General features: G+C 40.9%; 1 protein-coding gene across 5 annotated transcripts in view; it reads left to right on the forward strand.

Moving 5' to 3' along the window:
- Window positions 1-27,383, forward strand: part of PTPN1 (protein tyrosine phosphatase non-receptor type 1) — a 67,033-nt gene that overhangs the window by 750 nt on the left and 38,900 nt on the right. Inside the window, exon 2 of one of the 5 annotated variants that reach the window (XM_019943844.3) lies at window positions 7,926-8,015. The exons of the other annotated variants lie outside the window; for them this stretch is intronic. The gene's annotated coding sequence lies outside the window, so the exon portion shown is untranslated. The remainder of the gene's footprint in view (window positions 1-7,925; window positions 8,016-27,383) is intronic. 5 annotated transcript variants of the gene reach the window in all.

The raw sequence follows: 27,383 nt of genomic DNA on the forward strand, positions 1-27,383 counted from the left end.
TTAATGGATCTGAATTGACGTGCCTCTTCCGTGCTAGGCGCTGCTGAGGCGCTGGAGGTAGTGTTTGCTGAACAAGACAGGCAAGATGCTATCCCCCGTGAGCTTAGAGTCGAATAGGGCAGTGCAACACATAAGCAGACAATTTCAGCTGGGGACAAGTGCTATGAAGAAAACAAAACATAACGGGGTAGAGAGTGATTTCAGGGAAGATGGCCTGCCTCAGAGAAGGGGATCAGGGAAGATCTGTCAGAGGAAGAGATACTTGCTCTGTGAGCTAAGCCCTGAGAGTAGCAGGCTGAAAAAAGCTTTCCAGCCAGGAGGTCTGGAGTACCCACTCCACTGGGGCCAGAATATTACCCCGTGTCAGGCAGGCAGCAGGGGAGGTTGACGTTTCTACTCCCTCTAAAATAGCATCTTTCTCTCGGTGAGCATCTTATCCTTTGGTCATGGTTGAGATGATGGTGTCTTCCCGGTCTTCATCTCCTTGTGGGTTATGGTGATTCATAAATAAAAAGTTCGGAAGGTGGAGTTTCTCACGTATCTCTACATCATCAGATTAAAAAGATGAAGAGGTCTGCTTTCACAAGAGCTAAATCCTCTGAAGAAAATATGTGCTCCCGATTAAATGTCATCGCGGGGGTTGTGAGGATTAACCAAAACCACACTCGGTATTTTAAATAAACAACATAGAGAATAGAGAGATGTTGTTACTTGTGTAAAGGGAGAAGGCTGTTTTCGGCTTATAGGCTCAAAAGGCAAATTGTGAGATCCATCAGCTGGTAGTATTAAAATCTATTTTGAGCTCCACTTAAAAAGGAAAAAAGCTTTAAGCAGTTCTTTGGTATGCTTGACTAACAAAAGCCTTTTTTTGGCAGGCTTGGTTTCATGTGGATTTTCATCAAGCTTATTTGACAGGATTCTTTTTACTTGCACTGTAATGTATATTAGCTTCTGATAGACTAATGTTTATAACCACTCTAATCTGTGTAAGTACGATCGATCAATATATAAAATTTGTATTCCGTGTCTAGTCTCTCTGAGTTAATTGAATGAATCCCACTAGTGACTTTGAGAATGTGTAGACAAATTGTCTGCATCAGATTGAATACAGTGGAGTCTAAAGTGGTCTTAAATGAAAAAATTCTTGGTCTGAAGTGTTGGAGTTGATAATGATATACCCCATCACAAGTAGGGGTGGCCTCCAGGAGGTACTGGGGAGAATCTTTTATATTGAAGCTGACTCAGTTGGCAACAGCAAATTCATATTATAAAAAGTCCTTGTTTGAATTTGATTACTTACAGTTTTAGCGAGGAGTGGGAGACCTTTCACCCAAGCACTGTTAAAACTATGTTAAGCAAGTCACTAGCATGGAGCATGGTCTTCAGTTAATTTCCCTCATTGTTCTTGTGTTTGTCTACCACCTTGGAACCCCAGGAGTTGGTCGAGATCGCTGTATGTTGAGATTTCTCTAGATCCTTAATCGATTGCCACATTTCTAGAGGTGGTTTCTTTTATCTTAGAGAATTATCCGCTATGGGCTTTCTCACCTCTGCAGTACAGATATTTTTCTTTTACAAAATCTGAATCGGACGCTCTTTTTCTTCTTGATGTTAAAAGTGGCAAATTCTGGCATTTTATAAAAAATGTAGAGTTCAGATGACCTTGAGTCTAAAGTGGCAGATTTTCCAAAGTGTGTGTCAATTTATGAAAACCATTATTTTTCAGGAATTCAAAGAAATGTGTTTATGGTGGGTAGAAAATAGAAGTTAGAAAAATTAATGTTTTGTAGCCCGTCACAATGAAGGCAGCCTTATACAGAGTCATTTTGGGCTTGCTTAGTCTATTGTGATTTTTAAAATAATATGTAATTTTTGCTTAACATTTTGTAAACAAAGCAGTGCAGTTATTTCTCACTATACTAACTTCTAACTAGAACAAAAAGGTGTAAAAACTTGGAAACAATTGGGAAAAGAACAAAAGATGAAGTAGACTTTTGAATGCCGAGGAATGAGGTGGCTTAGAAAACAAATGTTTCAGGCGAAGATTCTCTCCTAGCTCAATTTAATAAAGTGAGCATAACTGTTTTTATATAGTTGTTAATGGTAATAGATAGCATAGATACTAATAAGCATTTAGGTCTATAAAAAGTCAGCTTTGATAGCATGTGTAGATGGCTTTAAAAAATTGTTTTCTATCATTTAAATGATTGTATGTCTGGTTTGAAAAGTGGAAGTAATACTTAGCAAGCCTGGAGTGCCCAAAAGAGAAGAGAGAACATAGATAGGGCAAAGAGATTGGTTTTTGGAGCTAGAATGAGAGAAGAGAGGGCTTGAATGAATGAAAATAAGAAAAACTACCCTCCATTTGTAGTTTAAGGTTTGGGTCAGGTGTTTCGCCATTTCTCTCATCTCTAATTCTTTGATTCTCTGACACTGTTCACTAATTTTCAGTATGAATGATTTGATTGTTTCAGATAAAGGAGATTGCAACAATAGCTTGTGACTTCAAGGCAAGATTTATTCTATGTTAGAGGCAGGCTTTGTAATACGGGCTACTCTTCCAATTGACATTTGTTTTTATAGCTGCTTTCATTATGAAATACGATCTAATGCCTGACTAGGTTAAAATCATGTTATAACAATAATTCACTAAAATTCCTTACTGCTGTATACAGCTTATTTTATTACAGTCCAAGATGAATATTAAAATTTCCCAGTAATTTTTATATAAATACCATTCTCTTCAGAGAAAAAATGTGTTTTGTGCAGAGGAGAAAGATCTATACACTATGACTCACTTCACTTAAAAAAAAGAAAGACAAACGGAAGTGACATGGAGAGGATGGGAAGCTCTAGTCATCTTGAGTGACCCATTAGATCTAAATGTTCTTGTGTAGCCCTGGTTTGAGTGAACTAAATTTAGGTGTCTGATCACCACTTTGGAAACGGTGCAAAGACGTTTGTAATTGTCTGGACTCAGATTAACTGGGGGCACAAGTAGAAATAGTGGAGGGAAGAACTTTTTGCTATCATTATTTGTTTGACATCACTGGCATATTTATAGGAATACTTTGGTTCTTTTGGAAGTACATCATAAACTATATCAGATGGTTCTAAAGAGTCAGCTGGGGGATAATGGTAGTGCAAATGATTTTCGGTTGCCAGTTATCTACCATTGGGCTCCAAGGCTCCTCCAGTGCATTTTGCTTTTTTTTTTTTGGCTGCACTGCGCTGCATGTGGGGATCAAACCCATGCCCCCCTGCATTGGAAGCATGGAGTCTTAACCACTGGACTGCCAGGGAAGTCCCTGCATTTTGCATTTTAGCACGAATAGCTCCCCCAAACCTATTTTAAAAATGCCTGGTATTGAGTAGTGTAATTGAATGTATACTGAATTTCATGATAGAAATAAATTTTAAAATTTCCTGTAGGGGTTTTGTCAGACTCTTAACTACTGAAATAACTGTGCCTTTTCTTTTTTCCCTTTTCTCTTTTTTTTGAGTTGTCTATTTTCTGATCTTTTAGATGGCAGAATCCTTTTGACAGTTTTTGTCTTATGCTGTACTTTTAATTGCAGGTACTTTTTCATAAGCCAGCCTGAGCTCATGTGTATTTTGCACAAGCTGGCGGTCCCTCCCTACAGTGTTTATGTTAATTTGTTCGTGGTAACCAACTAATACTGACTACAAATAGTCTGGGCATGTTTCTTTGTACTGCCCATGTTTAGGAAAAGGGGAAGTCCAGCAGGGTCATTGTGTCCAAGACAATGTAGTTTGGTACCAGTCATTTGGTGCATGTTTTGAATATGCAGGAGTGCTGGGGACTTTGGAATGGTTCTTGATTCCCTCTACCACATCTCATTGATTGGTCACTATGATGTCCTTCCTACCATCCCAGTGGTCTAGGTTCTCAAATTTTGCTTATAACACTGCTGTCATTTCTGGCTTCACATTACAGAAATTGGTGAAACCAGAAACATATTGATAAGGTCCCTCAACAATCTCTCCACATCTCCCGCCTGCCCCACTGTGTATATTCTTCACATTATCACTAGAGTAATTGGTTAAAAACAGACCTGGGTCTGTCACTCCTCTGTTTACTTCTATGCTTTCATTTATGTGTAAGGTCCAAGCTCCTTGGCATGGCAGCCAGGTTCCAGCCATCCCCTCCTGTGTACCTTTTATTCTGGCCACACTAGAAGGTGCAGTGTTCTCCAGACTCATCCTTCTCTTTCATTCCTCTGTACTTTGGCTCAACACTTTGTTTAGGCTGCCTTTCCCACTCATTCTGGCTTGCGCCTCCCAGCTCAAATGTGTGCCCCCTTGCACTAGATTTTGGCTCTCTCACTTGTGTGCTTACATACACCTTCGTACCTATCTCTTTTAAAGCGCTGCTCTCATGGGAGCTGTTCCTTTGTATCCGAGTCCATCTACTGTAGGGTCCAAACTATGGAAGTCACCTCTTCCATCTTTCTCATTCATCTTGGTGTCCTCTGCACCGGGCACAAAGTGCCTAAGAAATGTTGGGGTTGAATTGATTGTCAGCACTTTGCCCCAGGCCCTGCCAATAGAAAGACAAGTCACAGTTCCCAGCCCCCATTCTGGGGGAGGAGGAATGGTAGACACAAAGAGATTAGCCTGCATTAGTACTAATAGCAGAGGCCACTCTCAGAGAAAACCAGTACAGTTTGAGCCACTGCTTGATGAGGCAGTTTGGTGTTGCCTGCTGTGGTGGCTTGGAAGAAAAGCTTGGATGCTTACCCAGTAGGAAACCCAGCTTATTTCACAGGAACTTTAAATTTAACAACAAATTTGTACTTGGCTTGAGGCGAACTTAATAGGAAACTTGGAGGTGATATATCTGTCTCTCTAAGAATTATTGAATTACTCTGTTCTCATCACTCTCGACTTGTTCTCACATGCCTTCTAGAAGGGCTTTGTATGTAGCTGGTTTGTAAAATATATTTTGACTGTGGGCTTAAAAATATGGTTCTCCATAAAGTAACCCTTATAAAACCTGTGATTTCTTTTCAGAGTATAAATGGTAAAGGCAAACATTTTTGGCCTTTGATCAGATCACCCTTCTGGCCAAGAGAGTAGCTTAATCTTTTGCTTTTTCTCTAGTTAGCTCTAACACTAACTAGGCTGAATGGGTCCCTTCCTTTCTTTGGGCTTCAGTCCCTTCCTGTGTAAAAATGGTCCTTGACTAACTGATCACCAAATTCTCGTCAAGTAATGAAAGTCTTTAATGTGCTCACAAAGAGAGTTTGATGTTCCTGAAGTAATCCTTGTAACCACTGCTGTGGTTACTCAATTTTGTAAGGTGCGTGGGTGTTGGTGGGTACAGTTAGGCTCAAAAATGTGTAAGTTTTGTGACTATAGTTGAAGATTCAAAAGAATTGAATCTTTTTTTTCCCAAGAGGTATTGAACATTTTTAATAAGTTGGGTTCATTTGGTTTAGTAATGTGGGAAAACGAGTGGCACTGACATATGAGTTATGCTTGCAGTTTTTCTCTGAGTAGCAATTGGGTGGTTTTTCCTGTAAAGATAGAGGAACTGATTCTCGAGAATTTACGAAAGATTCAACCCCAGCTAGGTACACAAAGAGTAGCTGCCCTTTATGTTGTAATTTTAGAAAGAAACCAACATCTGGTCTAAACTTCATTTGAAGAGCATGATGGTATACACAGCTGCCGTGTTTGAGAAGAAAGTACCTGAGGCTCCAGCATTTTAGAAATAATGCTTCACTTCGTAGAAGTGGGCTTCATAGTTTCCTAGCTGCTGCCCTCTCCTTCCTCAAGGCAGCTTGACGTATCACAAGGGTCTTACTGACAGTTTTGTAAATTTTGAATATCTGAAAGCTAGGAACAAGACCATTTCCCATGGAAGATTTTTTCCCCCCAAAATAAATAGCCAAAGAAAAGTCAAGCCCCCCCGAATCAGTTGATCTTCGGAATGTAGTACAAGTCACAGTGCAGACAAAAATAACTACTGATAAATGATTTTCAGTTTTTTGTTTTTAATTTGTGACCTGATTCAATTTGCAGTTTTGAATGCTTTTGATTCTACCAACGCTGTTTGTAAAGTTTTACGGATACCCCGTGGTAATTAGATAGAATTGGTGCTTAAGAAGTTCTACAGCATGGAATCACAAAATAAACGTGGCTTCTTAGCAAAGGGACACTTAAGGTCCATATTTTTCTCTGGAAAATATACATATTCCCTACTACTCTTAATCTGGTAGTGTGCCAGGAAGTTCTGAGTTCTTATTGAGGGTTAACTGCTTGTTGAAGCAAACCTTTGGGCGCGAGTGGACTTGTGTCCTAGGCGTCTTTCTTCCCAAAGACTGATTGAGGCACGTTTTCTTCTACAGGTGAAGAAGGAAAAGCCTCGGCTGTGTTTGTGGCTTTTGTGGGCGAGCGACACCACTTGCAAAGATAAGATGAGCATAGCAAAACTAGGTTTCCAAAACTGTGTTTTTTTAATTTATTAGTTAGTGATTAGAGAAGGAAAACTCCCTTATCTCCGTTACTGTTATGAAACATTTTTCCCCCGACTTTTTTTTTTTCTTACCTAATGGCTTTGTTACTGGTGCATCTCTTCGTTTTGAAGAATCTCATTTAAAAAATGCCACGCTAAGTTCCAGGGAACAGCTTAGCTAGTTTTTATTCTGTTGAGTACTGATTACTCAGAGAATTATACAGTATTGTGAATTGCTTACAGGAAGGTGAACATCAAGTAATTACTCCAAGTAGTTGGAATTCTCTGAAGAACAGGGGGTTACTTAAAAATGTCTGCGCATGAAATCACTTCTGAATATAGCTTCACTCAAGAGAACAAATAGGCAAGCTGCGTTTAGCATAATACGGTAAATTAGCTTTAAATTCCCTCGGTGCTTAAACATTTGTCACTGTTACATTTATCTTAGATTTTGTATTGCTTCACTATTCAAATAGTCAGGGCTGAGTTTGCTTCTACAATGATAAAGGCAAAGTATGCCTAACTGGGTCATAAATATTTGTGTGGCTCACTTTTGCACAGTGAAAAGAGGCCTCTAAGAAGATATTCAGGGGTCTTTCAGAGGGAGGATACTTTGTTTTGTGTTTTTTGTTGTTCTTGTTGTTTTGCTTTATTTTTACCCTGATTCAAAATGTTATTTTGACAGCATCTTAGAGTTAAGAGCATTGCCATTATTGTTCTCCACCACCTGGATACCACCTCCCAGTTGCCAGGGTCTTTTGGATCATCCTCGGAGGTGGGGTGAGGGGGTGAAGCAGAGTGGTGCAATATCAGGAAGTTGCATTAAGCCACATCAGGTTGACAGGCACAAAGCCACATTTCTGGAGCAATCCCCAGTACACCGGGTGATATGGCCATGATTGAGGGTTAGCTGGTCCACATCTCCCATGAACCATCCTTGAGAATCCACATCCCCATGATGTGCTGCGTTTTAATGGGTCCTTTATGTACCTATCATGGTACCATTTCTAAGTGTATTTAAATAGTCCTTCATGTCCCACTAACAGTTTTTCTTAATATATCCCAGGAATATTAGTGTCATTAGCAGTATTTTATTTCATTTGTTCTTGTCATAGTACCCAGGTCTGCTACTGTCCCTTGTTTTTCTACTTACTGATAAGAATGCTTTTTAGAGTTTTAGTATTGCAGAGTGCACAGTAGCAGTTGGTAGGTTTTATACTCATCGTTTCTTAACCACTCGTTTCCATCCTTTTTGAGCTTGAACTTTCCCCAGAAAACTTATCAAAAATGTAGTCATCACGCAGAGAGAATCATGGTAAAAGTAGTTGAAGTTTAACAAACTAGTACCTTTTTTTTTTTTGCATGAACCCACATTTGTCAACTGACCTTCCTTTTGCAACACGTTCCACTACTTTATGACAAAAACTTTTGTGTTTCCCAACAGCCTTTGTTCATTGGAAGATGTTGCTTTTGGAAGTAGGAAATAAACGGCTTGAGGAGATGGAGGCAAGCTTTGGTCTGAAGTAGGAGTCTGGTATGTCCCTAGCTCTCTGTGAGAAGCGCATTCGGAGATGGGTGTGGTCCATCATCTGAAATTTCCTATCCTCAGTTTGAGGAGGTGGTTACCATTCTAACCACTTAAGAACTGCATGGTACCTGCTATTTTATTTACAGGGCAAAACTTAGCTCTAATGGTTTCCCTTGTACTTGCCTTCAAATTAATAAAATGTCATTCTTTGGTAATGTTTACATGCCAGAAGGAAGAAAGGATACAGCTGAAGTTAAAGGATTAAATTGGCATCACACCTTTAGTTTTGTAAATGCTTTTAATGTTTGATTTTTGTAGGTTGAGCATAAGGAAGTGATAAGTATGTTAGGTTATTTGTGGTTTGAGCTAATTTTAGTCTCTTGTTCACAGCTTGCTTTATATCCTTTGACATTTGCTTTCTAGAAAGACAAATTATGAATGTAGGACTCAGTTTATATTCTACACTTGGCTATATTTCAAAAAAATATTTTCTCAGTACTTTGGTAGTTGGACACTTTGAAACATAGTAACATTCTTTTAAAAATCATTGATTCCTTTGCTTAGTGATGTCTCTACTTTTCCAGCAAGTAAATTAGATTCTTTCATAGAGGCTTGGAACTCTTGCTATAAGCCAGTGGCTAAAAGGGTATGGTTGATACTAGAGGATTTTTAAAAGAGTCTGACTGACCCTGAGATGTACTGAAGCAAGGCTTTGATTGGCTGTATATAGGAAATCTTACCCACCCTGTCCCCTTAGTTGATAGAGCCTTTTACTCGTAAAGGCTGGGTCTTTGTCTCAAAGCTTTAGTCCCAGGCTGCCCTGCTACCCACCCTTAACCAACTCCCCCGAACATACATCCCCCCCAGGGACTTGTGAGGTGATGGAAGAAGAGGACAGGGTTTGGGTTCTGGGTCTGCCTTCGACTGTTGTGGGACCTTGAAGGAGTTAACATTCAACATCTGTAAAATATGGTGATTAGACCAGATAGCCTTACAGCATGACTGGAATCTAACATCCTACACTTACGCGGTCACACGAGGAGCCAGGAGACTGGGGCAACTTTGCTGGAAAAATGGGGGCTTCACGTCCCACTCATGCTAGATTTGGTAGCCATATATGTTCCATGATCCCCCTTATCTAAAAGTGAGACAGAACTTTAAATTTTCATATTAACTCAAATCAAAACTTTAAAAATCCATTATGTCCTTAAAAAGAACAAAACACCCTGTGTGGGCATAAATCCATTATTTTATAAAATGACTGAATGCCACATTGATGAATGCAGTTTCCTTTGAAATTCTTCTCATGTCTAAAGAGGATTATCGGGTTTTGTAATTGGACTAAAATCTCCCATTCAAGGGAGAAAGGCACAGTCTGATCCATGTTCTACCCTCATTCATAATAAAACCCAATAACAGCTAAGTTTTATTGCATTCTGTTATGTGCCCCAGGCACTGCGCAAAGTGCTTTACATGCAGTACCGTTTATTACACACCATAAATTGGTCTTTAATAGCAGGAAATGTTTTGGGAGGATAATTAGGTGTCAGAGCCTCGATGTTCTTCTTTGCCTGAGGTCTCCCATGTCCTGGACCCAGCTTTACAACGGCACTGTGGCCATGCTCACACGGATACACAACTGCAGGGACAAGGAATTGCGTTTCGCTTCCTGGTTGATTAGCACATAGGAAGAGAGAGTTTGTAGATTTTGACCCTTGCCCATATTTCTGACCTCTTACCTAGATGTCACAAGTTGGCCACCCAGTTATATTTTGCTTGGTCCACACAGTGCTTTAAAAAAAAAGAGGAGTTTAAACTTTTGTCATTATTGATAAATCAGGAGAAATCACATACAAATCTGGATTTCTGGCTTCTCTTGAAAAATCTGAAGATCACACGGCCTGAGCCCACCGTGGCAGTGGTCTGCTGATCTGAGGGGCACGTGTGTATTCTTCTCCCCAGCGGGTCCCCCTGTCCTTGCTTATATGATCTACCCCGCCATTGGACGCACTTGAGTTTGTAGCCTCTACTCCAGACTGGGTTTTTTTCTTGGAATTGTTTATTAGCATTAGAATTAAGGTGATTTTAAAAAGACGTTTAGGCTCGTAAGTAGTTGGTGTACTATCATTAGATAAAATCAAAGCAAGGGAAGACTAGCTGGAGATATGGTGGCTAGTGTGAAAATGCCTGAGGAGGGAGTGCCCTTGACATTAAAATCCGGGATAAAATCATTAGCCAGGTGCTTCTTTCCTTCCTGCCCTTCCCCCTTCCCTTGTCATCCTTATCCCCTTTCTGCTATTTTGAGGAAGTTGGAAGCTGCCACCATTTTTTTCCACCTCGAGCAACTGAGTGTGACTGTATTTTTGTCCCATGTTCAATTATTTCCACGAACTATTTTTGATGACCAACTTGGAAATTAAATTGGATGGTCAATATGGGACTTGACAAGAAGAATGACTTGCTCAAATAAGTTTGCACTGAAAAATCTAAGAAGTAGTGTTTTTAATGACTTGCTTTGTGACCTGGTTAGGAATGATACCATTTGTCATGTGTCTCAATTCATGATTAGATGGTTTCTCTACCTTATCCTCTCTATCAAGGGATGAAATAAATGATAGCCATGATTGGGGGGAAAATATATATATATATATATGTATATATGTTACAAAGAATATGTGTGAAAGGTCTCTGTCCCTGTTTAGCGACAGAAGTACGTGTTATATTGTAGGAGATGCTATTCCTTTGATCCCTCTTGAACATCTCTTCTTCCATAGAGGTATATTATATATGACAAATTAGAACAAGCAATAGATAGGGAAGATTCTTTACCATTATAAAACAATCAGGATCCTTGTTCTGAGTTTTGTACCTTTTCCCCTCCTAAAGCTGAACGCCAGGAGGACAAAACCAACTCAGTGTTTTAGCACTCCTGAATTGTGTGACATGATGGCATTGGCCGTTTAATACTTTTTTGTATATATGAAATTAAAATCAATAACTGGAGATCAATTTCTCCATGAAGCTTTTCATCTCCCCTTTATTTCCTCTTCTCTTCTGCAATGGTAAGCTCCTTTCAGGCAGAGTCTGTTCGCTCATTCAAGTTCATGAGCTAGGGCCCGGGCTCTGGTAGGCAGTGAGGGTAAGTGGTGAGCAAGAAAGACACAGTTTGTCCTTGCTGTTAAGAAGCTTAACAGTGCAGCCAGCAAAGGGGCTGGGTAGAGACAGTCCCAGTTCAGAGTGATGAGAGCTCTCATAGGCGTAGGCCTGGGTACTTGCGGACGCTGAGGAAGAGGCATTTGGGAGAAGGAAAAGCAAGCGGAAGACCTGTCAGGTAAAGATAGTCTATAAAAGTAATATCTAAGTTGAGATTCCAAGGGCAGGCAGGAGTGAGCCCCTTATGTTCTCTAGTCCCCTAATCTGGGTTCAGGCCTCCTTGCCCTTCTCTGTTCATGTTAAGTGTTAAATTACCTAAGCTTGAAAGCATGGGAGCATATTTAACTTTATTCCTCTTTGTTCTTAACCCTCTGCCTCCCATCCACCCCTTGCCCCTCCACGATTCATATGCATTGTCTCTCTTTCTCTTAATATATATTTTTTTCCTCTCTCCCTTGCCATTACTTCTCACCTTGACTATGATAATGGCCTCAGAATCCTTCTAATAGGGTGACTTAGTGAAGGCTACAACATGTCATTGACCGCATGTTGCCGCCGTGTAGTGGTCACCTGTGTAGGTGTCTTCTCTGGCAGGATGATGTTTGTGTTATCGTCTGTGCGTTAACGGTGTTAACGGACAGTGCGTTACACTTAGTAGGCAGGTAGTACAGTATTGATTGCAATGAAGTGATAACTTTTATATAAATAGTTTTATTTTTCTTATCCAGGTATTTATGCAGATACTCTTCAGTCTGTACAAAAAGCAGAATTATCTTTTATGACACAAAATGTTTTTTATAAAGAGTCTTTAAGCCTGACTCAGTAAGTACAAATGGAAAATATGTGGCTATCCCCCTGATTTGCAGATGACACTATAAGAAGAAAGGTCTCATTTATTCATTGTGAATTTTAAAAGATATCTTTAATGGTGTTAGCTGGCTTATCCCATTATGTGGTCTGTTCATTAGCAGTTCTCTATATATAGACGGCTTTGTTCGAGTGAGTCTTTCAAGTCAAGTACCTTGTAAAATAACTTTACTGATAATTTATCCTAGTTTTAAATGACTAACTGATAGGCTTTAATTTTTAGGCATTTTAACATTTTTGGATATGATTACATATTCTGAGACTTTGTGATTTAAACACAAAAATTATCATCTTGAGTAATTCTGAATGAGTTGCTGATTGCTGCCTGTTTTCCGTTCACATACTTACTAAACTCATTCCTTGCTGTGTCGGAGCAGTCAGACTTGGATATCTGCAAACCATTAAGGTTGTGTAACATCTTTTCTTTTTTCCTTTTTCTAATTCTGGCTTTGAAGATCATGTGTGGAAGTAGTACTGGATTCGATTTTTTAAAGAATAATTGTTGATTACTAGTCATTACAGATTTGAAAATGGAAGAGTTTTTCTTATCAATGGAGGACAAAGTAGAGTAAAAGAAGCTTTGACTATCTTTCCTTCACTGGTGAAGGAGGATGTTTCAATGTGGCTTCTGTTTTTGTTTTTCCTCCTTCCGGTTTTATTTTGGAATCATTTACATGTCACTGAATGGATACTACAGAACGTCCATAGCAGAAATAGATGTATAGAGCAGAAAAACAATAGTTCACAGGCATCTCAACAGAGTCACTAAACATAGCTTTTTTAAAAAAATTTATTTTTGGCTGCGTTGGGTCTTCGTTGCTGCGTGCGCGCTTTCTCTAGTTGCAGCGAGCGGGGGTTACTCTTCGTTGCGGTGCACAGGCTTCTCATTGTGGTGGCTTCTCTTTTTGCAGAGCACGGGCTCTAGGTGCGTGGGCTTCAGTAGTCGTGGCACGCAGGCTCAGTAGTCATGGGGCACAGCCTTAGTTGCTCCGCGGCATGTGGGATCTTCCCAGACCAGGGCTCGAACCCATGTCCCCTGCACTAGCAGGCGGATTCTTAACCACTGTGCCACCAGGGAAGCCCCTAAACATAGCTATTAAATGGGCAGAGTATTGCAGGGGGGAAGCAACCGTTTTTAAGTTGGAAGTGAATAAGAAAGCATTATAAAAATAGATCCTTAATAGAAGTCCAAACTCTGGATAAGACCCTGGTTCACTGATTATGCTTTGTCTTAGGATTGGAGGGGAGGTGTAGATGTGCGTGTGTTGGGGGTGGGAGTATGAATCTAAGAGAGGATTCCAGCAGGCATTCCCAGTCAATAAATTGCCTTTGGGGGAATTGTTTAATTACTTGCCTGTATTATGCTGGTCATATTTTAAGTGGGCCCCTCTGCATCCCTCCCTCTCCCCTTAATTTACCTGGCTCACAACATGTCCTCTTTTCCACAGCTGCTGTCTTCCCTGGGCCACATCAGTGTTCCCTTGGGCAGTCCATCCACCATGCTCACCTCCTCCCCTGGAAATTTCATGTCCCTCTCCTTTTGCCGTCTCCTTCCCATAGGGCACGCCCTGGCCCTTGGGATGTTTTCTGTCTTTGCCATCTCATTAGACTCAGACCTTTCACTCTCCAATCACAGCCTCCTGTGCTTCCACACTCCCTCACTCAGTTACTTCCCTCCTCTGGGTTTACTCCTACAGCCAGATTTCCAGCTGCTCCTTTCCAGCATCAGTCCTCCCTTCCCTTCTTATGCGGCCGGTCAGTCCCTTGAAATGCTGCCTCTCCAATATCCCCGTGTAGCCCTTCTGCCCATCTTCTTTTTTTTTTTTTTTAATTTATTTAATTTACTTTTATTTTTGGCTGCGTTCGGTCTTTGTTGCTGTGTACGGGCTCTGTCTGGTTGCGGCGAGCGGGGACTACTCTTCGTTGCGGTGGCTTCTCTTGTTGCAGAGCACAGGCTCTAGGCGCGCAGGCTTCAGTAGTTGTGGCACGCGGGCTCAGTAGTTGTGGCTCGCGGGCTCTAGAGTGCAGCCTCAGCAGTTGTGGCGCACGGGCTTAGTTGCTCCATGGCATGTGGGATCTTCCCGGACCAGGGCTCAAACCCGTGTCCCCTGCATTGGCAGGTGGATTCTTAACCACTTCGCCACCAGGGAAGCCCCTGCCCATCTTCTTGCCATCAGCATACCAGACCAGCTCTACCTGGACCAGGCCAGCCACCAGCTTTTCTCTTCCTGGGCCCACGCCCCTAGGTGCTGCTGGAGAAAAATCTCCTGGTTTTGCAGATTGAACCACTAGAAGGAAATCAGGTCAGTAACTTCAGATCTGTCTCCCCCAGCTCCTGGCTGTCAGATCTGAAGTTTGCCTGTCATCCTTTCTGCCTCATTTCTCTCACAAGGAAAAAGGAGTCTTTGTTCCTGTCAAAGGCAGCCTTATATCTGTGCTCTTCATACCTTCCCATCCCACCTGTTCAAGGCATCTTGCACCAATAGCTTAGTGTTTCTTTTTAGGTATGTGTCCTTAGCCCTCCCTCTATGTTACCATCTTTCTTGAACCATTTAAACATTTTCAGGCTTCCTCCGGCTGCGACTCCCCCTCTAGTCACTGCTCGCCAGCTGAAATGTTTGAAATAAATAGGTCACTGCATCCATTGTTCACCTCCCAGTCACTCCTCGACTGAGGGAAGCTAGGCTCCACCCTGCCACGCCACTAAAATAATTCTTCACTGGGTTACTGTTAGCTTTCTTGTTGCTGAAGCCAATGGATTCTTTGCATCCTTATCATAACACCATTTAACATGGTCGACCTCTATTTGCTTCTTGAGTATTGTCTAACCGCAGTTTCCATAACTCTCTCTTTTCCTTTTTCTTTCCTTTTATATATTCTCCTTTTCTAGCTAGTTAGTCCCAGCTCTCACTCTTGGGCTTCTCTGCTCATCTGCTGGGGGTCTCCCTATGCTGCCACTTTCATCTGACTCTGTTCTTCTTAGGCTGCTTCAGTTGTTCACCCAGAGGTAGTAACAGCCCTTGAATTCAGAGCGGGCTCATAGACATTCTTGCACTCTGGTGTAGCTTCCAGAACACTTTTCGTTCCTGAAATGTAAGGCTCCCTGTCTCCTAGAGGGCCTTTGCGTATACTGTTTCCTCTGCCTGGAACATTCTCCCTCACTTGTTCTTTTTTTTTTGCGGTATGTGGGCCTCTCACCGCTGTGGCCTCTCCCGCTGCGGAGCACAGGCTCCGGACGCGCAGGCTCAGCGGCCATGGCTCACGGGCCCAGCCGCTCCGCGGCATGTGGGATCCTCCCAGACCGGGGCACGAACCCGTGTCCCCTGCATTGGCAGGCAGACTCTCAACCACTGCGCCACCAGGGAAGCCCATCCCTCACTAGTTCTTGTTCTTCCTTTCAGGTCCATCTTAGGCATCCTCTTTTAGGATGCTTTCTCAAATTTCTCCAGGTAGCTGCCTCTTACAGGTCTTCCCATGGCCCCTGTACTTCCACTTTCATAGCACTTTGTGTGATTATACTGTGAGGATATTCATTGTTCTGTAGTTGCCTGTTTACTTACCTGCTGCCAAGTTACCTATCTTAAAAGGGGCAGGATTGCTTTTGTTTGAGTCATTTCTGTCTCTTTGATCCAATATAGTGCCTGGCATATAAAAGTACCCAATAGGTAGTTCCTGAATGAGTAGAGGAGCTATGCTATTTGGGTTCATGAATTGGAAACTGGTTGATAGGGAGGCATTGAGTTTATAGTATTGTGCAAACCATGTGTTACTGACCCACCATCAACTTAGCACACATTTTGTTTTCTCTCTCACCCTTTATATTATGTGTGGAACAACCCCCTCCCCCACTGAAATTAGAAGCCCTTCTGAGCGGGAACTGTGTGTCATTCTTGGTGTCTCCCTCCAGTGCCTTGAACGTAGCTGAACTTCATTTCAGTGGGCCTAATCCCAGATAGATAGACACATACACATATACAGTAAGTCCCCTACATACGAGTGAGTTCCGTTCTGAGAGCGCATTCGTAAGTCCAATTTGTTTGTAAGTCCAACAGAGTTAGCCTAGGTACCAACTAACACAATTGGCTGTATAGTACTGTACTGTAATAGATTTATAATACTTTCCACACAAATAATACATAAAAAACAAACAAACACAAAAAATAAAGAAAACATTTTTAATCTTACAGTACAGTACCTTGAAAAGTACAGTAGTACAATACAACAGCTGGCGTATAGGGGCTGGCATCGAGTGATCAGGCAAGAAGAGTTACTGACTGGAGGAGGGAGAGGAGGTGGAAGATGGTAGAGCTGAAGGATCGTCAGCAATAGGAGACGGAGGGCAAGCTGCAGTTTCACTCAGGCCTTACGTGATTGGACATGCAAACGCACGTTCGCATCTTTGAAAGTTCGCAGCTTGAAGGTTCATATGTCGGGGACTTACTGTGTACACTCTGGAACTAAGTCTCATCTGTAACCCATCCTTGTCTTCCTCGGCTGGTCCTGCTTCGGGGCCGTGCACAGGCAATGCCACTCTGGAGGGGCAATTTCCCTGTGGTTTCTTAGTTCTTGTGTTCCAGCATGCTGGCCAAGTATGAGAGACGTCAGCGGTATGAGAGTCTCCCTCATTGAAACTTCATAGGTTTGGTAGCAGGGACTGACCAGTGCTGACAGGAAATAGAGGCATTTATTAAAAGCCAGAGTTGTCAACTTGCAGGATGCAGAGCTCTTGTTAGCATATGATTTTATGGTTGGTTTGGTGCTCCTCTATAAAAGTAGAGAACTGGATAAAAATGGCAGGAGCGTGCTTGGGTCTCTGAAGTTAGATCCTTTTTCCTAAGTAATTTGCCTTTAGAGTTTCATTTGTTTGGAATTTCCTGAGATTTTGATCTTGCCAGAAAGTTTCCAACAAAACAAAATTCTGGGCAGGTGAAGCATGTGCATGTGAAACGAAATCATTGCTTTTGTTTTCAACTCTTTTCTTAACGTATTATCCTTGGTTCAGCCCTGAAGGTTATTCTATTTTTTGTGGATCTCAACTTTTCTCTCATCTTCTGGTTCTTAGAAAATGAGCGGTATTGTTTGAATGGAGAAGAGGAGGAGAGGAATAAAAATAAATGTAAAAGCTTTGTTCTTGCCTAGGCAGGCTTGGCTTTATATTAGTAGCTTGGAGCAGAATGACATGTCTAGTCTGGTGAAGAAGGGATATTTCGGGTTGGTTTGGCTTCTTGTGGATTTTATTTTTTTTTTGTTTAAAGGTTTGTGTTTTAAACCAGAATTTTTCTGTGAATGTAATCAAATTTAGATAAACGCACTTAGTTTCACAATTTGCAGGGCACATTTCTGTTACCTGTGTTAAACACAAGTCATTGTGGTGAATGACTTGGGTCAGGTTGTTTCTCAAATGAACTGAGATCTGGCATGGTTTAAGTGGTCACAGAGCAGACCTGTAACCCAAGAGAATTCTTTTCTTCCCGGTTCAGTGTCCCTTCCTCCAGACGTGCTGCTTTCCCGGAGCCCTAGGAATGCCTTTCATCAGAGTAGCCGTGATTAAACGAATAGAGGTTTCCTGTTGGACTGCAGCGCTCACCTGCCTTCATTCTGTTCATCTCAGAGCAGAGGTTCTGGATCCTCAGTGTTACTTACTGAGATTGTTTTAAACATAAAAGTGCCTTTAACGAAGGCCAGAGGTAGAACAGTTGAGAACAAAGTAGAAATAGTGTTAAAGACAGAGTTGTTGGCAAGAGTCTTGAAGGAGTGTTGAAGATAGTATGGGAAGCAGTTAGCAGTTAGCATTTATATTCCAGTTTGTTGGTTTCAGACCTACTTGTATGGTCCCCGTATTGTAGTCTGTGTGTTACCGAGTCCCCACCCACCATCATCCTCTTCGTCTTGCTCTCCCCCATCCTTGCTTCCCCTCCTCACCACTCTCTCCCCCCATGGCCACCACAACCACCACTAGCAATTACCAACATGTTGGATCTTGAGGCTGCTTCCCTATAAGGATGTGGGGCAAGTGGGGTTGGCCATTGACGTCGTTACCAAGTTCTGTGGGCTCTCTCACTGTGTGCCTCGTGACGTTTGATTGGCTGCAAACTAGCAATAAACTGCTTCTTCTGCTATCTAATCTGTAGTTGCTTTCTATCTCTGTATTTAAGGGTACATCTATAATCTACCAATGCCAGTTGAAGAGGATAGATGATAGAAACAACCGTATGCTTAAGCAAGTTGGGAGAGATGCTAATAGACAGCCAGAAAACTACAACAGCCTGTAAAACAGAACAGGCTCAGTTTGTGGCAGAATTTTGTGTTCAAGAATTTTGTTTTTTGTTTGATTTTTAATATGCCTGTTTTGTCCTGTTTAAATTGATAGTCTTCAAATAAAAAGCTACGGCCAGTCTTGTGTGTCATGGAGTCCCTGGCTGTGAGGCTCAAAGTTTATTACTATCCAGAGTGTCCCCTTAAATCTCTTTGGGTCAGTTCATGGGAACAATGTTCAGATGGACTTTTCTGGCTGGCAGAGAGTCAACTGGTAACCAAGCATGAAAATACAGACAGTCCCTAATACATAAGTGTGTCTGCTTCAAAAGGTTGAAAGTTAGTTGTCTGGGACTCTGAACATATTTTCTGTAGAATCAGTGCTATGAGTGGTGGTGAAGTTCCAAGCTTACCCTGGTACCTATTTATTCTGCAGTATACCTGAAGTATTCCTATTAATATCATATGTGATTTTCCCATAGAATTATTATATATGATGATGATTACTATATATATTTAATATTATACATAATAGTGATTTTATGAATAAAAACCATTCTGGGTTCCATCTGGGGGGTATTGTGTGTGTGTATGTGGTGGGGGGGTGGCTATAGGTCTGTATTAATACATCCCCTTCTCATGCAGCCTTGCCACTGGAAGTGGTTTTTCTTCTCACCTCTAAGTAATATGGACTCTCATGGATTTTGGAGGAGAGGCTGGATTCAAGGTTAGAGCCGTGAGGAATAGATTAGGCTGGCATTTCTGGGGCTAGAGAACAATGACAGCTCCCAGGACACTTCTTGGGCCTGGCTGTCTCTTCATTACCCTGTTTTGTCTTCTTCCGAGGCCCCCAGGCATTGACCTTTTTTTCCTTGGTTATCGTTTTTTTTGCTTGGTTACCATTTTTTTTTGCTTGGACCAGGGTTTTTGCCTCTGGTCTACAACTGAGTTTTCTATCAGGGTCTCCTGCTTTTGAAATAAATATATAGTCTTTTTGAGGTTTTCAAAATTAAATGTTGTGGCAGAGTTATCACATGTTAATTTTGCTGTGAGAAATTGTAGAATCCCAGATGACTGATCTTTATGATCTTTATAAACTGCACCTGTATTTCCATTTCATTCTCCTGTGTTATATATCACATTGCAGAAAATAATAGCTTTTATAATTAATACTGCCTCCCTTGATTACATTTCTTGTCTAAGATTTGTTTTCAGATAAGACCTTTTCATGACAGTACACAAAACCGTACAGCGCACTTCCTACTTAAATCCTCTGAATCTGTCCACAGCAGTATTTCAGAGTCCAAAATGACTTCTGCCAGGAGACTGGATAAACCGTTGGGTAGGTGATCTCTGTGGTCTTTTATGACTTGATTTGTGCTTCACCTGATACAAAGAAATCTTTTAGGGTAAGGACAGGCTGCATTAGCTGGTCATAGCAAATGGGACCTCGGAGAGCATCTGAATGGCACAGCAGGCCTGGCCCTGGCAGCCTTGTGATAAAAGCGTTTGCCTCCAGGGCCATCATCTCCCATAAATATCACATTCCCCTCCCTGAACGCACAGGCACCCAAGTTGCACCTCATTTTTGTCCTCAACCAAGCACTGCTGAGATGCTGAGGCATTGGGCTCTTAGCTGATGGCAATAGTTGGTCTGGGTGTTTCCATTTAGCAGTTTGCTGCTTTTAAACTGGCTTGTGGAGAGCTGCAGGGCTGGAGGTTCCCTGCTAGTTCATGTGTGGCTTTTTGTCCCTCACTTGACAGCTGCTATTTCACTTCTCAGCAGAAAGGGACACTGTGCCCACCCAAGCCCACCCAGAAAGGAAGGTGTGATGTACCACTTCTGAAAGGTTCAGTCTGGCATCATTGTAAACAAGAAGGTGGGTCAGGTGGGGCTGGAGGTGGAACGTGGCTGCTCCCCAAAACTACAGATTGTTCTACAAGTGCATTCTGGCATAGTGTGATGAAAGTTTCTAGCATTTTATTCCCCTTAATAATCGTGAGCACAGAAGGGGTGGGGGGGAGTGGGGTTGTCTGGCCATAGAAGCTGTCATATTAAACAGCACTTTCTGGTTTTAGCAAGTTTTATCCAAATGAGACTTCAGATTTTCTCTCTCTAATTTACTGGCAGTTCTTCTGAAAATGTCTAATTATTTTGCCAGAAAATCACTCAAGCACTTAAGCCTTTTTTTTTTAACCTGTGCAAATATGTTACATTCTTTTAAAATAGATCAGATAGAAATGGGAACCCGTAAGATTTTATATATTTTCTAATGCATTATTTTTATATTAAATAGGTTTCTGTAGACTTTCTCATGCTTTTGTTTAGAGGATGTATTTTGTAATGTAGAGCATGGCTTTACCTTGCCTTGTAAGCTTGATATATTTTTTTAACCACCCAGCATTTTTTTTTCCTGTATTGTGAAATCCACTGAATAATTATAAAATCAGTAGACACTTGTTTACAAGTTAATATGTGTATCTGTCCTTAGTTGCACTGACTCAAAAGCTAAAGTAACGTTCAGTTCTTTGATTTACCCTTACATCCAACTGATTGCCAAGTCCTCCAACTTCATTCTTGAAATGTGCATCTGAACCTCTTTCCTTCTTTCCTCATCCTCTTCCCTTGTCTCCATTCAGGCCCTCCTCATCTCTGGCCTTTTATGGTCACCTTCAGCTGGTTCAGGCTCTTTGTTTCCATCCTGTCTTTCATGGGACAAGAAGTGATATCCCTGTCCTACTTGAAAACTTCTAGTGGCTCCCCGTTGCTGGGACTGTAGTCTCCTGATTCCTTGGCCTCACCTAACACAGGTGCTTAAAGCAGGTCTGGGTAAGGGTGTTGGTTTAGCTCTGCTGACCAGCACCCCTGCCCCACCCCACCCCTTCCAAACTGGGTGGTCATTGGTGCTGTATCTTCTGTCTGCTGAGCGGCCACCATTCACCCTCCTTTCAGCTCACAGGCCCTGCCTCAGTGGAGCAGGTGCCTCCCGCCCCCGACACTGAGCTGCCTTTTCTGTTAAGTTCCCTTTTTTTTTGTTCTATGGGAAATATTAACATGCTTTCTCTGTTACCTCTATACCTGAATGTATTAATTTTCCCTAATTCACCTGAGGAATCCATCTCTCTAGGGGAAAATTAGGATTTGGTTACAGGAAGAAAACCACTGAGAAAACGTATTCTGCTTCTGACATGCCAAATAGCATTTTTTGCAGTGTGCTGTTCCTTTTTAACACTTAATAATATTTTATGGGTTTCCCTGGTGGCGCAGTGGTTGAGAATCTGCCTGCCAATGCAGGGGACACGGGTTCGAGCCCTGGTCTGGGAAGATCCCACATGCCACAGAGCAACTAGGCCCGTGAGCCACAACTACTGAGCCTGCGCGTCTGGAGTGTGTGCTCCGCAACAAGAGAGGCCGCGACAGTGAGAGGCCTGCGCACTGCGATGAAGAGTGGCCCCCGCTTGACGCAACTAGAGAAAGCCCTCGCACAGAAATGAAAACCCAACACAGCCAAAAAATAATAATAATAATAATATTTTATATGAATTACTATTTTAATTCTATTGCTTATATATTATTTTCTTCTTTGCTGGAATGTGAACCCTCTGAGAATATGAGATCATGTCTTTTAGATCTTCGTATCCTCAGTACTGAGTGTACTGTAGTGTCTGGCCTAGTGTCACCTTGTGGACTTGTATCATGCACTCATTTAACCTTGCTTAAACTATACATACTGCCACAAGCAAAAAAGAGAAATTCCTTTAAATACCACATTGTCCTATCAGACCACACCTTGATAATCCTCTGTAGGGAAGGGGAGACTACTGGTGAAAGAGAAACAAAAGAAGTTAAGATCCGGGCTTTAAAATATCTAAGGCTTCAATGCTGGCAATTTAAAGTATTTTTTCCAAGGTTTTAATCTTAATTGCATGAAATTTTTGCCTCACAGCTAACTATAGAATTTAGTTGCCATATAAGATGGCATTTCTGTACACCCTTCAGAAATGTTTGTGGAATTAAATAAACCATATTCAGCACTTAAGGGTAATCTACCTAACAATTATTGAACAGAAGAGTCGTAATTTGTCCTATAAACCATTATGATGGTCACCTATAAGTTCATATAAATTATGTTGGCACTTAGTTCATTACAACTTTATTGGGTGCCTGTGGATGCCAGGCAGTGTGCTAGGCAGTGACAAGTACAGGGGTGAGGGTGATAGGGAAAACACACCTGTGGTCTCGTTAATAGTCACAGGAGAGAGATGACATGAAACAGTCACACAAACTATTAATTGTGGAGGAAGTGCCATGAAAGAAGAATAAAAGGTAGAAGGAGAGTGTTGAAGAAGGGGCTTTAAGCAGGTATGAAGGGGTCAGTGAATCCTTGGGCGAGGCCTACAGGGTGGGGTGGGTGAGCCTTTCAGTTAGAAGTGGCTTAGCAATTTTCAAGAACACAGGGAAGGCATGCACGACCTGAGCATTGGTCACCAGAGTATGTCACCTCCTGAGATAATGACTCCCAGAAGTTTATTATTCACTGGCAGAAAGTAGTACTTCCCCTTTGTTTATACACGTTTTAAAAATTAAGGATTTGTCTTATACTAGAATCCCCTGATTTGTTGAACAGTCCTGTATTCACTATACTTATTCATATTCCTTGAGATTTTATAAAATATTTTTAAAATACCTAAAGTCTTGATTATATCCTTTCAACCCTTGTTAAGAATTCTTATTTTTGTAATTTATAGTATATTTCATTATACAGTGATATATTTACTATGGAAAAGAAAAAAGAATAAAAGTTTTCTTTATCCCTATCACTGCAGAGTATAACTACTATAAACATTTTGTCTGTATTCTGCCAGTCATATTTTAATTGAAATTTTTATTGAGATAATTACAGATTCATGTGCAGTTGTGAGAAATAATACAGAATGGTCCTTTGTACACTTTGCCCAGTTTCCTTCACCATGATAACATTGTGCAAAACTGTAGAACACTATCACAACCAGGATATTGACATTGATAACAGTTTGTCCATCTTATCATATTTCTTCAGTTTTACTTGGGCTCATTTGTGTGTGCATTATTTGTTTCCCATAGACTCTTGTATTAGTAATGCTATTTTTTTTTTTTTGCGGTATGCGGGCCTCTCACTGTTGTGGCCTCTCCCATTGCGGAGCACAGGCTCCGGATGCGCAGGCTCAGCGGCCATGGCTCACGGGCCCAGCCACTCCGCGGCATGTGGGATCTTCCCGGACCAGGGCACGAACCCATGTCCCCTGCATCAGCAGGCGGACTCTCAACCACTGCGCCACCAGGGAAGCCCAGTAATGCTATTTTTTATGTGATTTCATTCTAGTTTTTTTCTTTTCTGCCCTCAAAAAGCATCCCCTCTCCTAATCTTTGTTGTTGTTGTTGGTAGGAGTTTATTAATTTATTTATTTTTGCTGTGTTGGGTCTTTATTTCTGTGCAAGGGCTTTCTCTAGTTGTGGCAAGCGGGGGCCACTCTTCATCGCGGTGCGTGGGCCTCTCACTATCGGTGGCCTCTCTTGTTGTGGAGCGCAGGCTCAGTAGTTGTGGCTCACGGGCCTAGTTGCTCCGCAGCATGTGGGATCCTCCCAGACCAGGGCTCGAACCCGTGTCCCCTGCATTAGTAGGCAGATTCTCAACCACTGTGCCACCAGGGAAGCCCGCCCTCTCCTAATCTTATATCCCTCTCATGCCATTGTGTGTTTTCTCTAAACTTGTTTCAAAAAGCAGCTACCTGTAAGAGAAATAAATAGATTAAAAATAGTTAGTCCGAATGTACTTTACCAGCTTACTGATTGTTTATAGACAGTTTAGCCAGTTTATCTGGCCTTGCTGCTGAAAGATACTCTGGGTGGTTTCTAACCAAGAGAGAACCATTTAGTGCCATTCAAAATAGACTGAATTATCAACAGTGTCTGAAAAGGGCCTGACAGTGAGTTGCCTATAATTTAAGCAGAACAGAGTAAGTAGAAGAATAAATATGTACCAGGAAAGTACAGGTAACAAAGGAGGCTTAGAGATCTTTGCTGTTATTTCTTGAGCAAATACTCTTCTGAGGTCATCTGTCTACTGACTCCCTCTCTGTCGAACAAATAACCAAAAAGATAATCACCACTTGGTTGCTGCATGTGTAGTCAGTTGATTTTCGGTGGCCATATGATTTTCATATGTGGTCTGGTTTTCAGTGTTGCTTGAATTATCTCAATGCTCCCGTTGAGAAAATTCAGAAAATACCCCCAATTTTCAATTTTGGAGTAAAAAGGAAAGAAACAATAGGACATATGAAAAGTAAAAAGGAAGTTGTTTTAAAGTACTGTAACTGAGTTCAGAAAGCATGAATAGAGCAGGAGAGAAGCCAGGATGAGTGACGCTAGTCATCAAGTGGCATGGGGTCGCTAAAAGCACATCAACCAGATAATCAGCTTGAAAAAATTTAAAAGGAGGAGATAACTGCCAAGGGACTCTATCCAAGCAAATGGAAAGGACTTGAGAAGAAAAACTAGTTAGGCATGATTGTCTTGTTATTGGATAGTGAGAGAAGGGAGCTCTTTCTGTCCAGAATAGGATCTCTCAGTGGAGGTTAGGCTCTCACTAATGAAAAATAACTGTTGAGTTCTGGCTGGCCTTATTCAGCAGCTCTTAATAATTAAAATTTAGTAACGTGAGAATATGTGGAAGCTACTTCAACAAGAGAATCTGTTTCTCAAACCTAACTGTTAAAATGCTGAAGTTGTTTTTATTTTAACCCAGCTGTTATTGAACATTATTTTGGAGGCTCTAGATAAAGTAATAAGATAAGAAAAGTAAATCATTGCTAAACAATTGGGAGAAACGGATTTATTCTATTTGCAATGTGATTGATCAACCTAGAAAACGAGTTTAAGAAAAATTACATGAGTTAAAAAAAAGAAAAAAAAAAGAAAAATTACATGAGGAAATGAAGGTAGGTTAGATGGCTGGATAACAAGATTTTATCATAGAATAATATGTATAATGTGGGCCTATCTATGTAAAAACAAATAGTAAGAATTCATAAATAATGAATTCATTATTTAAGAATTCATTGTTTATTTTGCATGTTTGGAGGAGTAGACAATACTAGACTGTTAACATTGGTTAAGTTTTTTCATTACATCTTTGTATTGTATACACTGGACATGTTATTTTTATAATTTTTGAGGAGGAATTTTATAATAAGTCTTTCAGTATTTAGGAATGCTTATATTTTCTAATGACTCCTATACTAATATCTTTATCATATACCCCTAGTGCCCTCAGTTTTTGCGTATTACTGTGATTCCCTTCTGTGAGCCGTACTGAAGTTACCTAGTAATCAACTATTCTTCCCTTCCCTCTCCCCCCAGCATCTGATTTGAAATATTCTCAGTTGCTATCTGAAGAGTCTCAGTCAATATCCATAAAACTATTAGCAAGATTATTCTCTTTTTTAAAAACTCTTCCCGTTCTGCCTTCCACACTCCCTTTGGTGGTTGTACTCTACATTATATAGTACACCGTCTCCCTTACAGCCATCCTTTTATCTTAGACCTACTAGTAAATATTAATTCTCACTCTCAGTTGTTCCCTAAATCTCTCTAGTCATTTTGGTTGCCTGATGCTCATTCTCTCCTAGATTCTTCAGGAATGGTTTATAGAAACAATATTCTGGGAATTAACAGTGCACGGTCATAACAGTTTGTCTGCAGCTTTAATATTTGAAGGCCACATGGTCTGTATATAAAAATCTTTGGATCACACTTTATTTCCTTAAGTAACTTAAATATGTTATTCCACTGTCTTGTGGTATAAAGCATTGCTGTGGATGTTTGATGGTCTAATTTTTAGCCATTAAAAGTGACTTGGTCTTTTTGCTAGATTCCCAAAGGATTTTTAAAATGTTTTAATTCAAAGTGTAATCATTTATTAAATCATATCTTGCTCTTGGCCATTTTGGGTCCAAGAAGAATTCTTCCCCCAAATCAATGTGTTCTTTCAATGTATAGTTTCAAACCTTTTCTTTTTTTAATTTCAGAAGAGTCTTAAATTCAAGCTTTCAGTATTTCTTTTGTTACATTGCTTTCCTTCTCAGGGACTCAGCCTGTTGTGTGTATGTTTGATCTTCTTTGCCTATCATTTATTTCTTTCACGTCCTCTCAAAAATTTTAAAATCTTAATAATTTGCTTTAAAAACATGAAAAATTATTAAATATAATTTTAAATTAAAATACAATTTCAAACTTACAGAACAATTATAACAGTACAAGGAACCTATTTCTCTTTGGTTACTTCTTTTTGAATTTCTTTTTTTTAAACTCTCCTGTTTTCTGTTTCCTTTAAGGCATTAAACCTATTTATTTGCTCTTGTGTTCCTCCTTGTTTTGTCTTCATTTCTGAAAATACTTTCTTCTTTTCTTTTTAATTCTTTCCTGATTTCTTTCACTTCTCTTTTCAGATCATTCTTTTTTCCAGTTACTTTGGTTCTTAAGTTCTCATTCTCCTTTATGTTGTTATTCCATAGCTTCTACCATTTTCTTAGTTTCTTGTTGGATTAGTTTCATCTTTTGTGGGCATCTTTCTAGCCTGCTTTTGTCTTCTGTAGGGATATTGTTTGTCCCGTATTCTCTTTCATATATTAATGCTGTGTGGAACTCAACTGTTCCTTGTCTACTGACCGTTTTTAAGTGAACAGTTTCCTGGTAGTTTTAGGAAGAAAGGGGTGGGTCAGATAGATGTTCTAGCCCAGGGCTCTCAGGCTCCCTCTTTAGTTGGCTTTGTGAAGTGACTTTTAAAGCATCTTGTGTTTCTAAGATCTGCTTCCCCTGTTCCTCCCATTTTTACCTATTATCTCAACCTTCTCTTTCCTTTGCTCCTTTTGTCTGTATCTTGCTCAATTTGTTCTGCTCCAAGAAGCTTCTCCTCCGTGCAGGCTGTGTCTTACTTAGAAGGTCTTAGTTTTGAGAGTCTGTAGGGCCTAGGCTGACCCAGCACCTTGGGGAGGGGGAGCATGGGGATGCCTGTGAATTGGAGCCTACAGGATCTGCTCCTAGTTTGGCTGCTCACACAA

The sequence above is a fragment of the Tursiops truncatus genome, chromosome 15 (assembly GCF_011762595.2).
Source record: "Tursiops truncatus isolate mTurTru1 chromosome 15, mTurTru1.mat.Y, whole genome shotgun sequence".
NCBI classification, from domain to species: domain Eukaryota; kingdom Metazoa; phylum Chordata; class Mammalia; order Artiodactyla; family Delphinidae; genus Tursiops; species Tursiops truncatus.